General features: G+C 40.7%; 1 long non-coding RNA gene across 2 annotated transcripts in view; it reads right to left on the bottom strand.

The window, feature by feature from the left end:
* Positions 1 to 10,933: 10,933 nt before the first annotated feature.
* The window catches only part of LOC144294983 (uncharacterized), a 30,166-nt gene continuing 24,804 nt past the window's right edge, over positions 10,934 to 16,295 (bottom strand). For both annotated transcript variants that reach the window (XR_013362324.1, XR_013362323.1), the window contains 2 exons: positions 12,601 to 12,720; positions 10,934 to 12,304 (listed from right to left, as the gene is read on the bottom strand). This is a non-coding gene — a long non-coding RNA (uncharacterized LOC144294983). The remainder of the gene's footprint in view (positions 12,305 to 12,600; positions 12,721 to 16,295) is intronic.

Here is a 16,295-nt window from a genome sequence, read left to right as displayed (position 1 = left end):
AGAAATATTTGCTAAGTTAAGATAAATTTACCCTAAACCCAGTCAAAATTATCACCACAAGTCTAAGTAGGTAATATATAATTTTTTAAAAAAGATTTTATTTATTTATTCATGAGAAACACAGAGAGAGAGAGAGAGAGAGAGAGAGAGAGAGAGAGAGAGGCAGAGACACAAGCAGAGGGAGAAGCAGGCTCCATGTAGGGAGCCCCACGTGGGACTCGACCTCGGGTCTCCAGGATCACACCCTGAGCCAAAGGCAGACGCCCAACTGCTGAGCCACCCAGGCAACCCAGAATCCATTTGTTCTTATGCTAAGTACTCAAACTTCACTGTGGAACCAGAATTTTTTCTTGTTAAAACCATGCCTTGGGATCCCTGGGTGGCGCAGCGGTTTGGCACCTGCCTTTGGCCCAGGGCACGATCCTGGAGACCCGGGATTGAATCCCACGTCGGGCTCCCAGTGCAGGGAGCCTGCTTCTGCCTCTGCCTATGTCTCTGCCTCTCTCTCTCTCTCTCTCTCTCTGTGTGACTATCATAAATAAATAAAACTTAGAAAAAAAATAAATAAAAACATGCCTTGAAATGGAATCATTTTGGAACTTCTTTTTAAATAGAGGTTCTGCTTAAAAATATAAAATGTGTGGAACTTCTAGTGGTCACATTGTTTACTTCAAGAAAAGTCAGTGTCAGGCAGCCTGGGTGGCTCAGCGGTTTAGCATCACCTTCAGCCCAGGGTGTGATCCTGGAGACCTGGGATCCAGTCCCACATTGGGCTCCCTGCATGGAGCCTGCTTCTCCTTCTGCCTGTGTCTCTGCCTCTCTCTCTTTCCCTCTCTCTCTCTCTCTCTTTCTCCTTGAATAAATAAACTTTCTCTATAAAAAAAAAAAAAAAGAAAAATCAGTGTCCATAATGATTTCAATAAGAAATATCAACATAAGAGGCGTCAACTATATTCCTAGCCACATCCTTGAATGTGGCACACAGAGCAAAACCTACCCATATGATGAGATGTTAACATCACTGAATCAGAGTTAAACACAATTGAAGACCAGAGCTTTTACAATTGGTCTTTATCTGTTGTCATTAAATCCATGGATAGAGCCACAGACTAGCTAGAACAAAATGCTCTTTGGTCCCTACCAAGGCTTTAAGGTGGAGCTACTAATTTGGTGTCCCAAAGACTTACTCTAAACGTCATCCTCTTCATACTCTGGGGTATTTATTATTACAGAGTCTCTAGCCCTGGGGGAACTAGACCCTTGACAGTAAAAGATAACCCAGTTTTCCCCTGGCTCCTTTGTACCAGACTGAGTTGGAATTTTAGCCAACTGTTTTGATCAAAGAATAGGTAAGGGAGTGTGTCGTGATTTGCTTTACTTTGGTCAAAGAGATGAGAAGGAAAGACTTGAAGATATTTGGTTCCTACTATGTATGAGGCATAAGTGAGAAAAGTAGAACACAGCAGTTATGAGCCTGAACCCTGGTACTACATACAGTGCCTGCTCCACTTCTTACTAAGTGTGAAACAGTAGGGATGTCAGTTTCCTCATTAAAATTGGGGTTATAGGGAGCCTGGGTGGCTCAGAGGTTGGGCCCCTGCCTTCGGCTCAGGTCGTGATCCTGGAATCCGAATCTAATCCTGCATCGGGCTCCCTGTGAGGAGCCTGCTTCTCCCTCTGCCTGTCTCTCTCTGTCTCTGTGTGTGTGTGTCTCGTGAATAAATAAATAAATCCTTAAAAAATAAAATAAAATTGGGGTTATAATAGTACCTGTTATGAGAATTAAATGAGATAATATTTACAAAGTGCTGTTAGTTGAGTCCGAAGCACATAGTGCTATGTGTTTGGTAAGTTTATTTTGATCATGTTTAATGGGGTTTTTTTCCTCACTGAATTATAAAACTCCACAGAATGAATAAATCTGGGAAAGAGAAGAGGAAATTCACATTTCCCTTTCTGTTAGAGAATGCCCTTATATCTACTCTGATTTAGATTGTATCTTATGCTTTACACACATTTAATTCCAACCTTCCGAGACAGATGTTATCACCTTTTTACAGTCAAAGAAGCTAAAGCTCAGAGAGTACAGTTTTGGAAACAGATTCAAATCTGGTCTAATGACAAATTCCATACTCACTAACTCAAGAGTTACGAGGATATGGAAGAGAAGATCTTGTGCTGGTCACATGGCTACATTCTCCTGTTGTTTATCTCTTATCAGTAGCTCTAAAGTGTTTAACGTATGTTTCTGAAAAAATACAAGGACATACAGTTGGGGTGCCTCCATGGCTCAGTTGGGTAAGTGTCTGATTCCTGGTTTTGGCTTAGGTCATGATCTCAGGGTTGTGAGATCAAGCCCCATGTCAGGTTCTGTGCTCAGTGCAGAGTGTTCTTGAGTTTCTCTTTCCCTCTCCCTCTTTCTTCTGCCCCTCCTGCTCATGCTCTTCCTTTCTCCCCCTCCCTTAAATTAATAAATAAATCTTTAAAAAATGCAAGGACCTATAGTCAAGTGGTCATTCATCCTACTTTCCTAAAGTAAATACAGATTTATGTGAGAGAAAAAGAAAAGAATAATAATTATATTCCAGCAGGGGTTAGGGGGAGAGTAAAGGAGTAGGAGGGATGAAAGAGAGAAGAAGAGGAAAATAAGGGAAGGTATTTCTGACTAATAAATATTATAAACTTAATTTATATGACTGATGAACACAAACATACAGGGAGGATCATAAGGAACATAAAATGAGCTCCTGCCTGGAGGAAAGAAAAGACCAACAGACAAGCATATCACAGGCTATCAGGAAGCACCCATGTGAACAGACTCAGGTGCAGTCATGCATAGGAAACATTCCAAGGACAGATGAGTTTCAAGCCAGGTATAATAAAACAAGAACAAGAGTGAAGAGAAGACTGGGACCTATTGTCAGTGCTGCTGACCTTCAGGTAGGCTGACAAATCAGTGGCTTTTGGAGTTGGGCTTTGAAAAATGCTGTTCAGACGCTTACGAAAGATTGTTCCATAAGACAAAGAGTTTAATGAGAAGGAGAAAAATGGAGAGAACAGATGTGGAATAGGCAAGAGGAAGGAAGAAGAGAAAAAGAGAATGAGGTCAGTAGAGAAGACTATTAAGGGTGCATATTAAAAAGTTCAGACCATCAGCAGATTTTTTAATTTAGCACCTACTATATGCAGAATATTGCAACTGTCTGCTGAGGATACAACAGAAGAATAACACAAATACCACCATTTTTTAAATGTTTATAAAACATGAGATCTATGGTAACAAGTTACATACTTTTTTTTTTTCTGTTTTGATCTTTGCAGCCCTACGAGCCTAAGTCTCTGGGCTTGAGAGGTTAGTCACAGCTAGTTAGTGGCAATCCTGGATTCCTAAACCAGGTCTATGAGTTAAGATAAAGTACTTTCCTTCTCTTCTCTCCTCATCTATCTTTAATTTTTACAGGATTTTAAAAAATGCATTTGTCTATATTGTTAATTGTAAAAAGGATCCATATTTGTTGTAGAAAACTGGAAAACACTTTTTATACAGTAAGAAGGTAATAAGATTTTTCAAATCTACGCTATTTTAAAAAGTATAAGAAACATCCTGCTAAAGCATGTGTGGAAGATCCTGTTCCTGCACTCATAACAGCATTGACTATGGTCTTTTTTTAAAATGCCCATTTGAAGGGTTCCTGTGTGGTCTGCCTTTGGCTCAGGTCATGATCTCAAGGGTCCTGGAATCCAGCCCTGCATTGGGCTCCCTGCTCAGAGGGGAGCCTGCTTCTCTCTCTCCCTCTGCCCCTCCCCCTGTTTGTGCTCTCTTGCTCGCTCAATCTTTCTCTCTCTCTCTCTCTCTTTTAAGATTTTATTTATTTATTCATGAGAAACAGAGAGAGAGAGGCAAATATAGGCAGAGGGAGAAGCAAGCTCCATGCCAGGAGCCCAGTGTGGGACTCGGTCTGGGGACTCCAGGTTCACACCCTGAGCTGAAGGCAGACACTCAACCACTGAGCTACCCAGGCATCCTGCTCTCTCTCTCTCTCAAATAAATAAATAAAATCTTTTTTTTAAATGCCCATTTGATAAAGGGAAAGGAAGCTCATTGTTATTCTAATTTGCATTTCTCTAATACTACTGAGGTTTTATGGCTTTCTATGTTTCTGGCCTCTTCTATTTTGTGTCCATGTGCTATACACTAATATCTATTCTTCATTTTCTTTTGGAATGCCTGTTTCTTACTGATTTGTAAAATTATATTAAGAGTTTTAATTTTAGGGACGCCGGGTGGCTCAGCGGTTGAACGTCTACCTTCGGTTTAGTGTGTGATCCTGGAGTCCCAGGATCAAGTCTCACATTGGACTCCCTGCATGGAGCCTGTTTCTTCCTCTGCCTATGTCTCTGCCTATGTCTCTCTCTCTCTCTCTCTCATGAATAAATAAATAAAATATTTTTAAAAATAAATAAAAGATAAATAAGAATATTAATTTTATTATATGTAGCATTTTCCCTAATTTCTCTTGTTTTGTTTATAGGACATTTTGACATAAAGAAGCTTTTCATTTTTGTATAATCAAATCTATTGAACAATTTGTGTTTTCCTCTTTTGCTTTCTTCCCCCTTGGAAAGGCTTTCTCTACCCCACGGTTGGCTGTGTTGTCTTTAATGGGGCTGGGTTGTCTTCTAATGGGTTGGGTTTTGTTTTTGTTTTTGTTTTTTTTAAAGATTTTATTTTTTATTCGTGAGAGACACAGACTGAGAGAGTGAGGCAGAGACACAGGCAGAGGGAGCAGCAGGCTCCACGCAGGGAGCCGGATGCCGGACTCAATCCCAGGACTCCAGGATCATGCCCTGGGCTGAAGACAGGCCCTAAACCGGTGAACCACCCAGGGATCCCCTGGGTTGGGTTTTGAAGGAGGCAAGGGACTTGGACTGACCCAGAAGAGGAGGAGGAAGGGATTTAGGGACTCAGGGCAAATGCAAAGATAGGGCTGACTTGGCCAGGAACAGGGATGAGGCCCAGGGATTGGCAAATGGAAATTGGATTGCATCAGTCTATGGAAGGCAGACAGGAAAGGAAACCATAGAGGGTTGGGGCCTTGAAGGCTGGGTTGTGGAGGCTGGTATTGATTTGGTAAACAAAAAATGAAGGTTTATGCCAGCTTCTCCCAAAAGTGAATCCCAGGTGGGAAAAAGACAGTAAATAAGCACAAATTTGCAGGAAGTTGCATGGATACAGGGAACCAGAAGAGCTGAGACACTGTTGCTGTAATCCAGGCCCCAGGTGATGACATACTATATTGGCACATATGGCTAGAGAAGTGAAATGGAAGAGGCAGGGCCAGGAAATGTTTCTGTAGGGAAAACAACAACAACAACAAAAAGAACAGCAATAAGAACAAACTGAGGACTTAGTGATTTGTTACACTAGGAGACACACAAAGGATAGAGGCTGTAATTTCTGGGTGCTGATGGCATATCCACAAGCACCCATCCAGTGGCTGAGATGAGAGAGAGCAGCTTGCTGGTGGAATGAAGGAAGCTTGATATCAAGCAGGAAACTGAGGCATTTGATTCTCTTGACTATGAGCAAGACCGGTGCCTAAAGGAAGATAAAGCAGCTTTCTGTCTCCTTAGGGATGTTTGGGGACCGACTAATTAATGAGCACAGAGCCTCAAAGGTATCATTTTGAGAAATGACAACATTCATGTTGGTATCATTGCTTATGGTAAGACCCTTGAAGAAGGGTTACCAGATAAAATACAGACCTCGGTTATGTTTGAATTTCAGATAAACAGTGAAAAAAGTTTTAGTACAAGTATGACCAAAGGCTTACAGGGGAGTTAGTTTTTTCTAAAAAAGTATTTTTTATCTGGAATTCAGATTTAACTTAGTGTCCTTTATTTTTATTTGCTAAATCTGGAAATCCTACCTATAAGGGGAGATTCCAGAAACCTCCAGGAATATGGAAATTTGTACTAGAGGTTGGTGACATTTGGAAAATGGAAAACATGGCAGGAAATGTCAACTTCCCCAAGAAAAGAAGATACAAATCAAGTGGGAGGAAGAGATGATAAATGCTGAATTGATGAATTAACCAATTCTTGTTTCTTAAGCATTTGCTTTGTGATGCACTGGGTACTTTGAGGGCTTCACTCAGGAGCTTACAATGAATTTTAAATTCATTCCTAGAGTCAGTCACTTAACAAGCATGTATTCAGAACTTATGTGCTGGATTCAGGCCTTGGCACTAATTTACCTGATGAAGAAGATAGTGCTGTAGCTTAAAACGATAGGAGAGACTAGAATAACTCAGGAAAAAACATTTGAAGACCAATTCAAGATGGAATATAATGGGGAATCAAAAGTGTGGCTTCTAAGAGCAACAGCATGAACTAAGAAATGATGTCTCCTCTATTTTCAGAGCTTTCCCTAGTTAGCTTAGAAAGGTCGCCATAGTTCAAAGGAAGTAGTGATCAGTTGAAGGTCACACATTAATTAAAGGACAGGGGTTTTGAGCCAAGCCTTGAGTCACTCTGAAGCTCTTTCCATGGCACCACACTGCTGCTATAAGGAAGAGCTCATGAAACATGCCAATTGTTTGCCCAGACGTGAACATGAAGAAGTCTGTTCTCAGGAATATCTTGTGAGAAGAAAGTGCTGAGCAGGAGCATTCCCCCTCCAGCCTCCTCTTTTGTCCTAAGTCCCCCGATTCTTTGGGAGAGGAATTTCTTCTGTGACACAGTTGAAAGTGTTAGGTGAGCTTTCCTAATGAGAATGAAAGTTGGTGAAGGATTCCTTCCTTGACAGACCTGGGAAAGCTGACCTAGCCCCTTCCTTGGGCCAGAGTTCTCCTTCCTGTCCTCCTCCACCCTGAAATGTCAGTGCCTCAGCCTCTGATACTGAGTGGCTGGAAGGTTATCAGATGTCTACAGCCCATCTGCTGGGAAATCTGGCGCCTCACTTACAGCGCTGTATCCTTAGGGCACAACTAGTAAAGGACCAGCGAAAAAGGGCTAGTGTTTTGTTATTTTTTTTTTTTTTAAGATTTTATTTATTTATTCATGAGAGACACAGAGAGAGAGAGAGGCAGAGACACAGGCAGAGGGAGAAGCAGGTTCCATGCAGGGAGCCCGACATGGGACTCGATCCCCGGACTCCGGGATCACGCCCTGGGCCAAAGGCAGGCACTAAACTGCTGAGCCACCCAGGCGTCCCGGGGCTAGTGTTTTTAACAGTACTTCACGATTTATGAAGGGCTATAACCCACGTATTTCTCTTGTTACTTAGAAAAATCCTGGGAATTATTTTCAGATGGAGAATCCAGATCTCAGAGATGGTAGGTGATTAGTCCAAGTGCACACTGCTTAGAAATGTCAGTTAGGGCTGGAACTTGGGGTGTAGGTTCTTCTAATCCTAAATCTCACACTTTGCTCACATCACAACCGCCTGTCTTCTCAGTAATCCCTTGCAAACATACCAATAAAGTTGCTGGGGCCCATCTTCTGAAGACTTGAGCCCTTGAATATGAGAACTTATTACACGGGATTTGCCTCTGACTCTGATTCTTCTTTCTCTGGTAATATGAACTACAATTTACTGAGCACATTCTGTGTACCATTCATCATTGTGCTAAGCAGTTTACACTACCATCTTGTATGTTTATATATACGATGTGTGTGTGTGTGTGAGACTTGCTCAACCTCACATACTAGTAATTGTTTTGGCCAGATTTCTAGCATTCTGTACTTCATTATTATTGCATATACTTTATATTACATACTTTCACATTCCTCTTTCTAGACTGTTGTTCTTATCTTTGAAATGCACAAAGTGACAGGCAGACATGCTTTCATTTTCAAATTTTCTTTTCTTTTTTTTTTAAAGATTTTTCATTTTCAAATTTTCAAATTTCTTTCCTACCTATTTGTTCTGTTAAAGGTATAAGAAAAGAACAAACTATATTTCCCAAAAGGACTCTCAAATTTAGACTTTATTTTACTAGTTGATGAAGAACAATCATTTGTGAATAGTTTTAGGATCATGTTTATATTTCTGCTGTAAGTCAAAAATATTTGTTTAAAGTCTTCAAAGCTTAACTGTTGATTTATTCAGGTTTAAACATGTTCTTTTCCAAAACAACAGTCCTGCTTTCTCCAAAAATGTTACAGTCTTTCAAGAAGCTACATTTAATAAAGACTCTACCACAGTTTCTCAATTACATGTGAATGGCTCACTTGTTTAAGAGAGAGAGAGAGAGAGAGTGAGCGGAGTGAAGGGGGCGCAGAGAGATTCCTAAACTGGCTCCACGCCCCAGCATGAGGCTCAATCTCACTACCCTGAGATACAACCTGAATGGCAATCAAGAATCAGATGCTTAACCAACTGAGCCACCCAGGCACCCCAGTGAATGGCTCACTTTTTAAACTTCAGGTGAGGGATGCCAGGGTGGCTCAGTGGTTAAGCGGCTGTCTTTGGCTCAGGGCGTGATCTCTGGGTCCTCCGATTGAGCCCCATATCAGGCTCCCCACAGGGAAGCCTCAAGATGAAGGAGAAAGTCACAACAAAAAGAGAGGGACTGGGGAAGGAATGGGGTTTGGTATAGCTCCTGACAAGGAAGATCCAGAACAGAGTCCCTGCATGCTCACCCTTAACATTTCTTTGAGTAACAAAATATTTACTGAGCACCTACAGTGTGTATATATATTGGCTGTATAGGACCCTGGCCATACCCTCCCAGCACATAGAAGTAGACAGAAAAGTTAATAGGTAATTTCAAATTTCCTCTTCCTACACAAAATGCATGCAAAGTATAATAAAGGGTCGGTGCCTGGTTGGACACCATTGATTTGACTCTTTTTTTAAGGTCACGTATTTTGAGCTTTCACTATTTGCCTGGCAATGTGCTAAATAGTTTTAGAGTCTTCATCTAAGACTCTGTTTCCTTGTCTGTAAAACAGAGGCAATAAAGCCCACTACCTTTGGGGTTCTAGTAAAGCAGATGATAGTAATAGCTACATTCTGTTGAGAGTGAACCCTGTTCCACGCATCCTGGTAAGTGTGGTAATTATTTTATTCAACCCTTGCCAAACCCATGAGGTGGGCACTTTTTTAAATTTATTTTTTATTTTTTATTTTTTTTGATGGGTGCTGTTTTTTGACCACATTTCATAGGGAAGCACATTGAGGCTCAGGCTGGTTAAGTAAAGTGCCCAAGTTCACACACAAAAAAATAAGTGGCAAGAGTTTGGATTCTAATATACATTGGTCAGAGGTTAAGCTATGTGCTCAATTACTGATCCATGGTATGTTCATATAGTAAAAGTATAAGGAGATTCTAATGCACAATTTGGCAATGGCTGCTTTCTGTTGGTGGTCTCTAATTTATTCTGAAACACTAATGATAGTTTCAAAAATTGAAATCTAAAATGTTCTCTGTAAAACCCCATTAGACAGACTTATTTTTGACCAAACAAATAGAAAAACAAGGCCATCCCTTGGGGGCCTGGAAGCTAAAGTGAATACATTTCCACTGCAAGCTCTGTTTCTGCCTTAATTAATTTTTTCCTGGTTAAAAATAGGTGTTTGGTGATCTTTAGGAGGAACCTTGAAGGGGGAAAATGCTCCTAAGGACATAGACTGAACTGAAAGTGAGAAGGTGGAGAGTGGGAAAGGAATTAATATTTATTAAACTCTTCCATAGGCTAGCCATCTTAAGTATGTTATTCACTTATTTTGGTCAACAAGATTTATTGACAATCTACTGTGTGCTTGGAACTGTGCTGATGACAATCTATCAAATTCTCACCACAACACTGCAAAATGAGGATACAGAACTTCGAAGAAGTTAAGTAATTTGCCCAAGGTCACATGATCAGTTGTTGACAGAATCTAGTTTCAAAGTCTGGTCAGGGTACTTACAGTCTGTGCTTTTTTTAAAAAAAAAAAGAGAGAGAGAAGCGAGCGGGGGGGGGGGGGGGGGGGGGGGGGAGAGGCAGAAGGAGAGGGACAAACATGACTAAGGTCTCCGTCCCAGGACCCTGAGGTCACGACCTGAGCTGAAAGCAAGAGTCAGACATTTAACTAGCTGAGCCACTCAGGCACCCCAGTCTGGGCTATTTTTTTTTTTTTTTAATTTTTATTTATTTATGATAGTCACTGAGAGAGAGAGAGAGAGGCAGAGACACAGGCAGAGGGAGAAGCAGGCTCCATGCACCGGGAGCCTGACGTGGGATTCGATCCCGGGTCTCCAGGATCGCGCCCTGGGCCAAAGGCAGGCGCTAAACCACTGCGCCACCCAGGGATCCCAGCGCCCTGGGCCAAAGGCAGGCGCTAAACCACTGCGCCACCCAGGGATCCCAGTCTGGGCTATTTTCATTATACCTTTCTACTTTCCCCAGGTGATGCTGGGAAAGGATTCTCTGAGATTTTAAGTTGACAAGCCCAAGTTTAAATCCCAAATGATGGACTCATCCCTTGTTCTCCATTGGTTGACTCATACTTCCAGATAAGGTGGAAAGTCAGGGGAGACCAACAGAAGATTTCTGTAAGAAATCTTTCTTATAGATTCAGGAAATGAAGTGTTGGTTTAAGCACTATTTTGTAAAGTTTTCAATAACTTCGAGTTTGGCTTTCAAGAAATAAATGCCTTTTAGGCATTGCTGATTGTTATGGAAAGTCTCTAAATACCAGAGTTCCCCTGAGGCTGGAAGTTTTGCCCTGAGTGCAGTGTTTGCACATCTCAGAGGCAGGTCACTACAGTTGGTGGGGACACAGGCTTCTTCACTGACATGTGACAATCCTCCAGGCACAAAGGCTGGGGGCAACTCCTGCTCTGAGCAGTCTAAATGGAGCTAGAAACAAGAGGCACTGAGTAAAATGTTTCACAGGATAAACCACAGGGTTAGTCTTTCACTTGCCCCTGTCAGCTATGTAGACAAGCACATGTTTTTAGAATGTTTTGAATTATCCTCTTACGCACTGGAAAACAAACATCAAAAAACCCAGCTTGCTCTTTAATTCTGTGGTTGCAGTGTTGACCATCACCATCTCATTTTTTCCTTCTTAAATTGCTTGGCATGAAGAACACACAAATCAAAATAGTCTACCTTTCAGAAAAGAATTTACATCTCCATAATATCTGGTTGCTTAAAGAAAATGATTTACATCAATAAACTTTTATTGAGTTCTTAACATGCGCATTTTGTGATAGTGGCTGATGTTAAAGCAATGAATGGCTCTTGCTTTCAGGAAGTCTCCCAGTCTAGTGGGAAAGAGCATAGATATGCAGGGTAATACTCAGAATCCAATGTAGGGGGCACCTGGGTGGCTCAGTGGTTGAGTGTCTGCCTTTGGCTCAGGCTGTGATCTCAGAGTCCTGGGATCGAGTCCTGCATCAGGCTCCTTGTGAAGAGCCTGCTTCTCCCTTCGCCAGTGTCTCTGCCTCTCCCTGTGTGTCTCTTATGAATAAATAAATAAATAAATAAATAAATAAATAAATAAATAAATAAATCTTAAAGAATCCAATGGGGGTATTTTTCACATATGAGGTATTCTCAAGGAAGGCTGCAGGTTGCTAGTGCCAAGTAAATCTATGCTTATATCCCTACTTCCTTCCTAGTGACACAGGCTTCAATCAGATATTCTCATCAATCATCAGTTTACCCCTCCACAAGAGATAAACAATGCCATCTCATAGGACTGTTTTGAGATATAACACAGTACCAGACTCCTACACTCTCTTATTCTCTCTCATAAATAAATAGATAGATAAATAAATCTAAATAAGTAGATAAATCTAAAAAAGCCAAACCAAGCAAAAACATCTTTGTTTGACATCAAAGATAAAAGTTGAAGGAGACAAGATCTGTGCAATAAAGATTGGACATTAAAAGTATTTAGGCAAGGTGCACCTGGCTGGCTCAGGCAGTTGAGCATGCCACTCTTGATCTCAGGGTCCAAAATTGAGCTCCACCTTGAAAGGAAAGATTACTTAAAAAAATAAAATCTTAAAAAAATGTTCCCTAAAAAACAAAAGTATTTAGGCAGGAAAAGTTGACTCATAATCAGAACTGTGTTTTGAGAAACTCTACACAGTGTGGAAGATGGATTAGAAGTAGCAAGATTGAAAACAAAAGTAGCGGGGATCCCTGGGTGGCTCAGCGGTTTAGCGCCGGCCTTTGGCCCAGGGCGCGATCCTGGAGTCCCGAGATCGAGATCGAGTCCCACGTCGGGCTCCCGGCATGGAGCCTGTTTCTCCCTCCTCCTGTGTCTCTGCCTCTCTCTCTCTCTATCAAATAAATAAATCTTTAAAAAAAGAAAACAAAAGTAGTGAGACTGGAGAGTAGGGTATAAATTAAAAAGTTGTTGCAATAATCTAAGCAAAATAAAATAATATACTGAACTAAGGCATTTCCAGGAAGAATGGAGATGATGAAACCAATTTGAGAAGGCTTTTGGAAGCGGAATGACCCAGTAAATGTCCAATATAAAAGAAAGAAGTAATTTAGGGGGATGAATGGATTAAAAAGAAAGGAAGTTAGTGGTAAGTAAAGAATTTGGCCTCTAGGGGCACCTGGGTGGCTCAGCGGTTGAGCGTCTACCTTTGACTCAGGTGGTGATCCCAGATTTGAGCCCTGCATCAAGCTCCCTGTGGGGATTCTGCTTCTCTCTCTGCCTATGTCTCTGCCACTCTCAATGCATCTCTCAGGAATAAATAACATCTAAAAAATAAATAAATAAAATAATTTGGCCTCAAATATTCCTAAACACTAAGGGTTTTGTTAAGTGTGTGTGTATATATGTATATATGAAAATCAAAGAAATGGGGGTGCCTGGCTGGCTCAGTGAGTAGAGCATGTGACTTGATCGATCTCAGGATTGCAGGTTCGAGCCCCCACTGAGTGCAGAGATTGTTAAAAATAAAATTTTAAAGAATACACACACACTGCATTTATTCAATTTTACAGTAACCTCTATTAGAGAAAACATTATAATCCATTTAATATTAAAAAACCCAAATTAGAAAAGTTAAGTAACATGCAAAATTTTTTTAAAGAACTGCCAGATTGTCCTGATTCACATCAGAATGTGAAGTCAGACATATCTGACTATAAAACAAATACTCTTTATGCTATTTCAAGTCACCTATGCTTAAAGGAAAGATTTAGGGAGAGAAAATGATCTTACATCATGCAGGGAAGCAAACTGCCCACAACACTTGCAAAGCACCAGGAAGTATTCCCTGAGCTACTGTATCATCAGTTGAGTTTAAATCTGACAATTCTCAGAGGAGCCCATTATAATTCACAGCTGTCTCCACTCAGGATTGACCAGGGTCACCCTCTTTACGGAAAAAAACCCTCGTCCCTTTCCCCCTGTCATTTCTCTGCAACTCATTTGGGAAAACCTGTCAGATTGTATTATGTCTTTTCACACTGCAAATATAGTCACATTCAAATGTTGCACAAAAATGCCTCACCAAGAAGATAATATGTTCATTAAATATATTGACCGTTAAATTGGATGGGGATTGTGAACACATAATTAACATAACTACTTTGGAAGAGTAATGGGCTGTTGGGGGGTGGGGGAAGCCTGATTATTTGGAACTGGATGTTATGTAGTATGTGTAAAAGTAGACTCTGTATTACTGCCTGTCTTGAAGAAATCATAGATTTATATTTTACTCTTAAAAGTAATCAACTTGCTAGCTTCCTCCCATGTGTATTATTATTTGATTCTGCTCTTTTTATTGAAAAAAATGCCTTCAGCCTTGTAACCAGCTAGTGTTTGCTGAGCCTAGCAAGGGAACTGATTGCATGGCTATTTAGTTTTTTGTTCCCAAAGCTAATTATACACTTTATATACTAAGTCCTTAATGAAGACGGTCTTTTAAAAAAGATAAACACTAAGTCAAAACAAAAAATATGAACAAAGATACCTAGCAAATGAACATTAACTTCCCGGGTATTGAATTACAAAAGTAAAGATTAAAAAAAAAATGACATAGTAATGCCTCAGAAAAATAACACTCAAGTACAAATTTTAAGTTTCCCAAATTTGGATCAAGATAAAGAGGGAATTTTATAGGAGGTCAGGCTAAAAAAAATAATAAGGAAAAGAAGATAAGAAACCCAAAAAGAGATGATCATCTTTGCAAACACCTGAGGGAATAAGCTGCCTGTGGAGAGAGAGGTCAGCCTTGTTCTGACAGAGGAATCAGACAGGAAACTAGAGGTCGGGTTCTGCCAGGAAAGAGACTTACTAAGAGAGTTGTTCCTCCCTCTGGGCTTCCCCAGGGAGGGGAATGAGGGTTGATTATTCATGTTTCCTAGAGGCCTGTATAGTACCTGAGAAAGAGCAGGGTTCATGGAGTGAAATGAACAAATGGAACGGGCTCTGTGAGAGGTAGTGAGTTCTCCATCACTGGAGGTAGGTAAGAATTTGGAGTGAATCCGAGAAAACATGGGGTTAGCATATGCAGTTGATTATATTTATGGTCCCTTCTAATTGTGATTCTTGTGTTCTAAGTTTCCCAAGAAGTTTGCATATCATTAGTATAATATGATCAGCCTGTTCTCTGCCATGCTTAAAAATATATTTCCAGTCTACCCATTTCTGTCCATTTCTGTTGCCACTCTTAGCTAAGGCACCAGCTTTTGGTGTCTGAACTACTGTACTAGACTCCTGAAATGGTTCCTTAGCTTCACTCCTGCAGTCAATGTAGTCTTTATTATTGCACTTTTGAGTAGATAGCCCTCCTGTTTAAAACTCCTAAATGGAAAAAAATTAAAAAATAGAAAGTAGAAAAGAGGAAGTAGATTATATGTTGTTTATAGATGATATAATTGCTTACCCAGGGAAAAACAAGACAATCAACTGAGTAACTATTATAGACAAGAGAATTTAGGTTGGTGATCGGATTATAAAATTAACCCACAGAAAAATTAATGTGCAAACTTCAAGCAAACAAATAATGACCAGTTTGAAAATACAATGGAGTAAATATTTTCATTTGCAATATCAACAAAAAAGACAAATGTCTAGGGACAACTCGTTAAGAAATGCACAAGGGCTATATTAAAATGCTAAGGAACACAAAAGAGAGAGGAGGTATTTTATAATTTCAGAGTGAAGAAAAGCAATAAATAAGTTACCATTATTCATACACTATATGGTTATATACATAGAAAATCCAAAATAGGGATCCCTGGGTGGCGCAGCGGTTTGGCGCCTGCCTTTGGCCCTGGGCGCGATCCTGGAGACCCGGGATCGAATCCCACGTCAGGCTCCCTGCATGGAGCCTGCTTCTCCCTCTGCCTGTGTCTCTGCCTCTCTCTCTCTCTCTCTGTGACTATCATAAATAAATTAAAAAAAAAATGTAATTTTTTTCAGTGAGGACTTGTCTGGCCACTTTTATCTAAAATTGCAACCCTATACTTAACTACTTTTCTTAGTTTGTTAAAATATTCTCCCTGGGGTGCCTACCATGCTCAGAGCATGTGACTCTTGATTTTGGGGTTGTGATTTTAAGCCCCATGTTGGGTGTAGAGATTAGTTAAGAAATTAAATCTTGGGATCCCTGGGTGGCTCAGCGGTTTAGTGCCTGCCTTTGGCCTGGGGCATAATCCTGGAGTCCTGGGATCGAGTCCCGCATTGGGCTCGTTGCATGGAGCCTTCTTCTCCCTCTGCCTCTCTCTCTGTGTCTCTCATGAATAAATAAGTAAAATCTTTAAGGGGTTCTTGGGTGGTTTAGTCAGTTAAGCATCTGACTCTTGGTTTCAGCTCAGGACACGACCTCCGGGTTGTGAGATCAAGCCCTGGTTCAGGCTCCCTGCTGGGTATGGAATCTGCTCAAGATTCTCTCTTCCTCTCCCTTTGTCTCTCCCTGGGCACACGTGCACTCTCTTTCTCTCTGTCTCAAATTAAGTAAATAAGTTTTTTTTTTTTTAATATGGCTTTAGAGTATATTACCTTGCCCACGATATTGCCATATATTTTTTAAGACTTTATTTATTCATGAGAGAGAGAGAGAGAGAGGCAGAGACACAGGCAGAGGGAGAAGCAGGCTCCATGCAGGGAACCTGACATGGGACTCGATTCCGAGTCTCCAGGATCACGCCCTGGGCTGAAGGCGGCGCTAAACCGCTGAGCCACTCGGGCTGCCCAAAATTAAATAAGTCTTAAAAAAAGAAAAACATCTTAAAATAAAAATATTCTCCCTAGCACTATCTAAAACTGCTATTTTTACTTATTTATTTTGTTTACTGCCTGCCTTCCCCATATAATGTAATTT

The sequence above is a fragment of the Canis aureus genome, chromosome 23, assembly GCF_053574225.1.
Source record: "Canis aureus isolate CA01 chromosome 23, VMU_Caureus_v.1.0, whole genome shotgun sequence".
In the NCBI taxonomy this organism is placed as follows: domain Eukaryota; kingdom Metazoa; phylum Chordata; class Mammalia; order Carnivora; family Canidae; genus Canis; species Canis aureus.
Note: the sequence above shows the minus strand (reverse complement) of the source record. Positions and strands in the feature narration are given on the sequence as shown.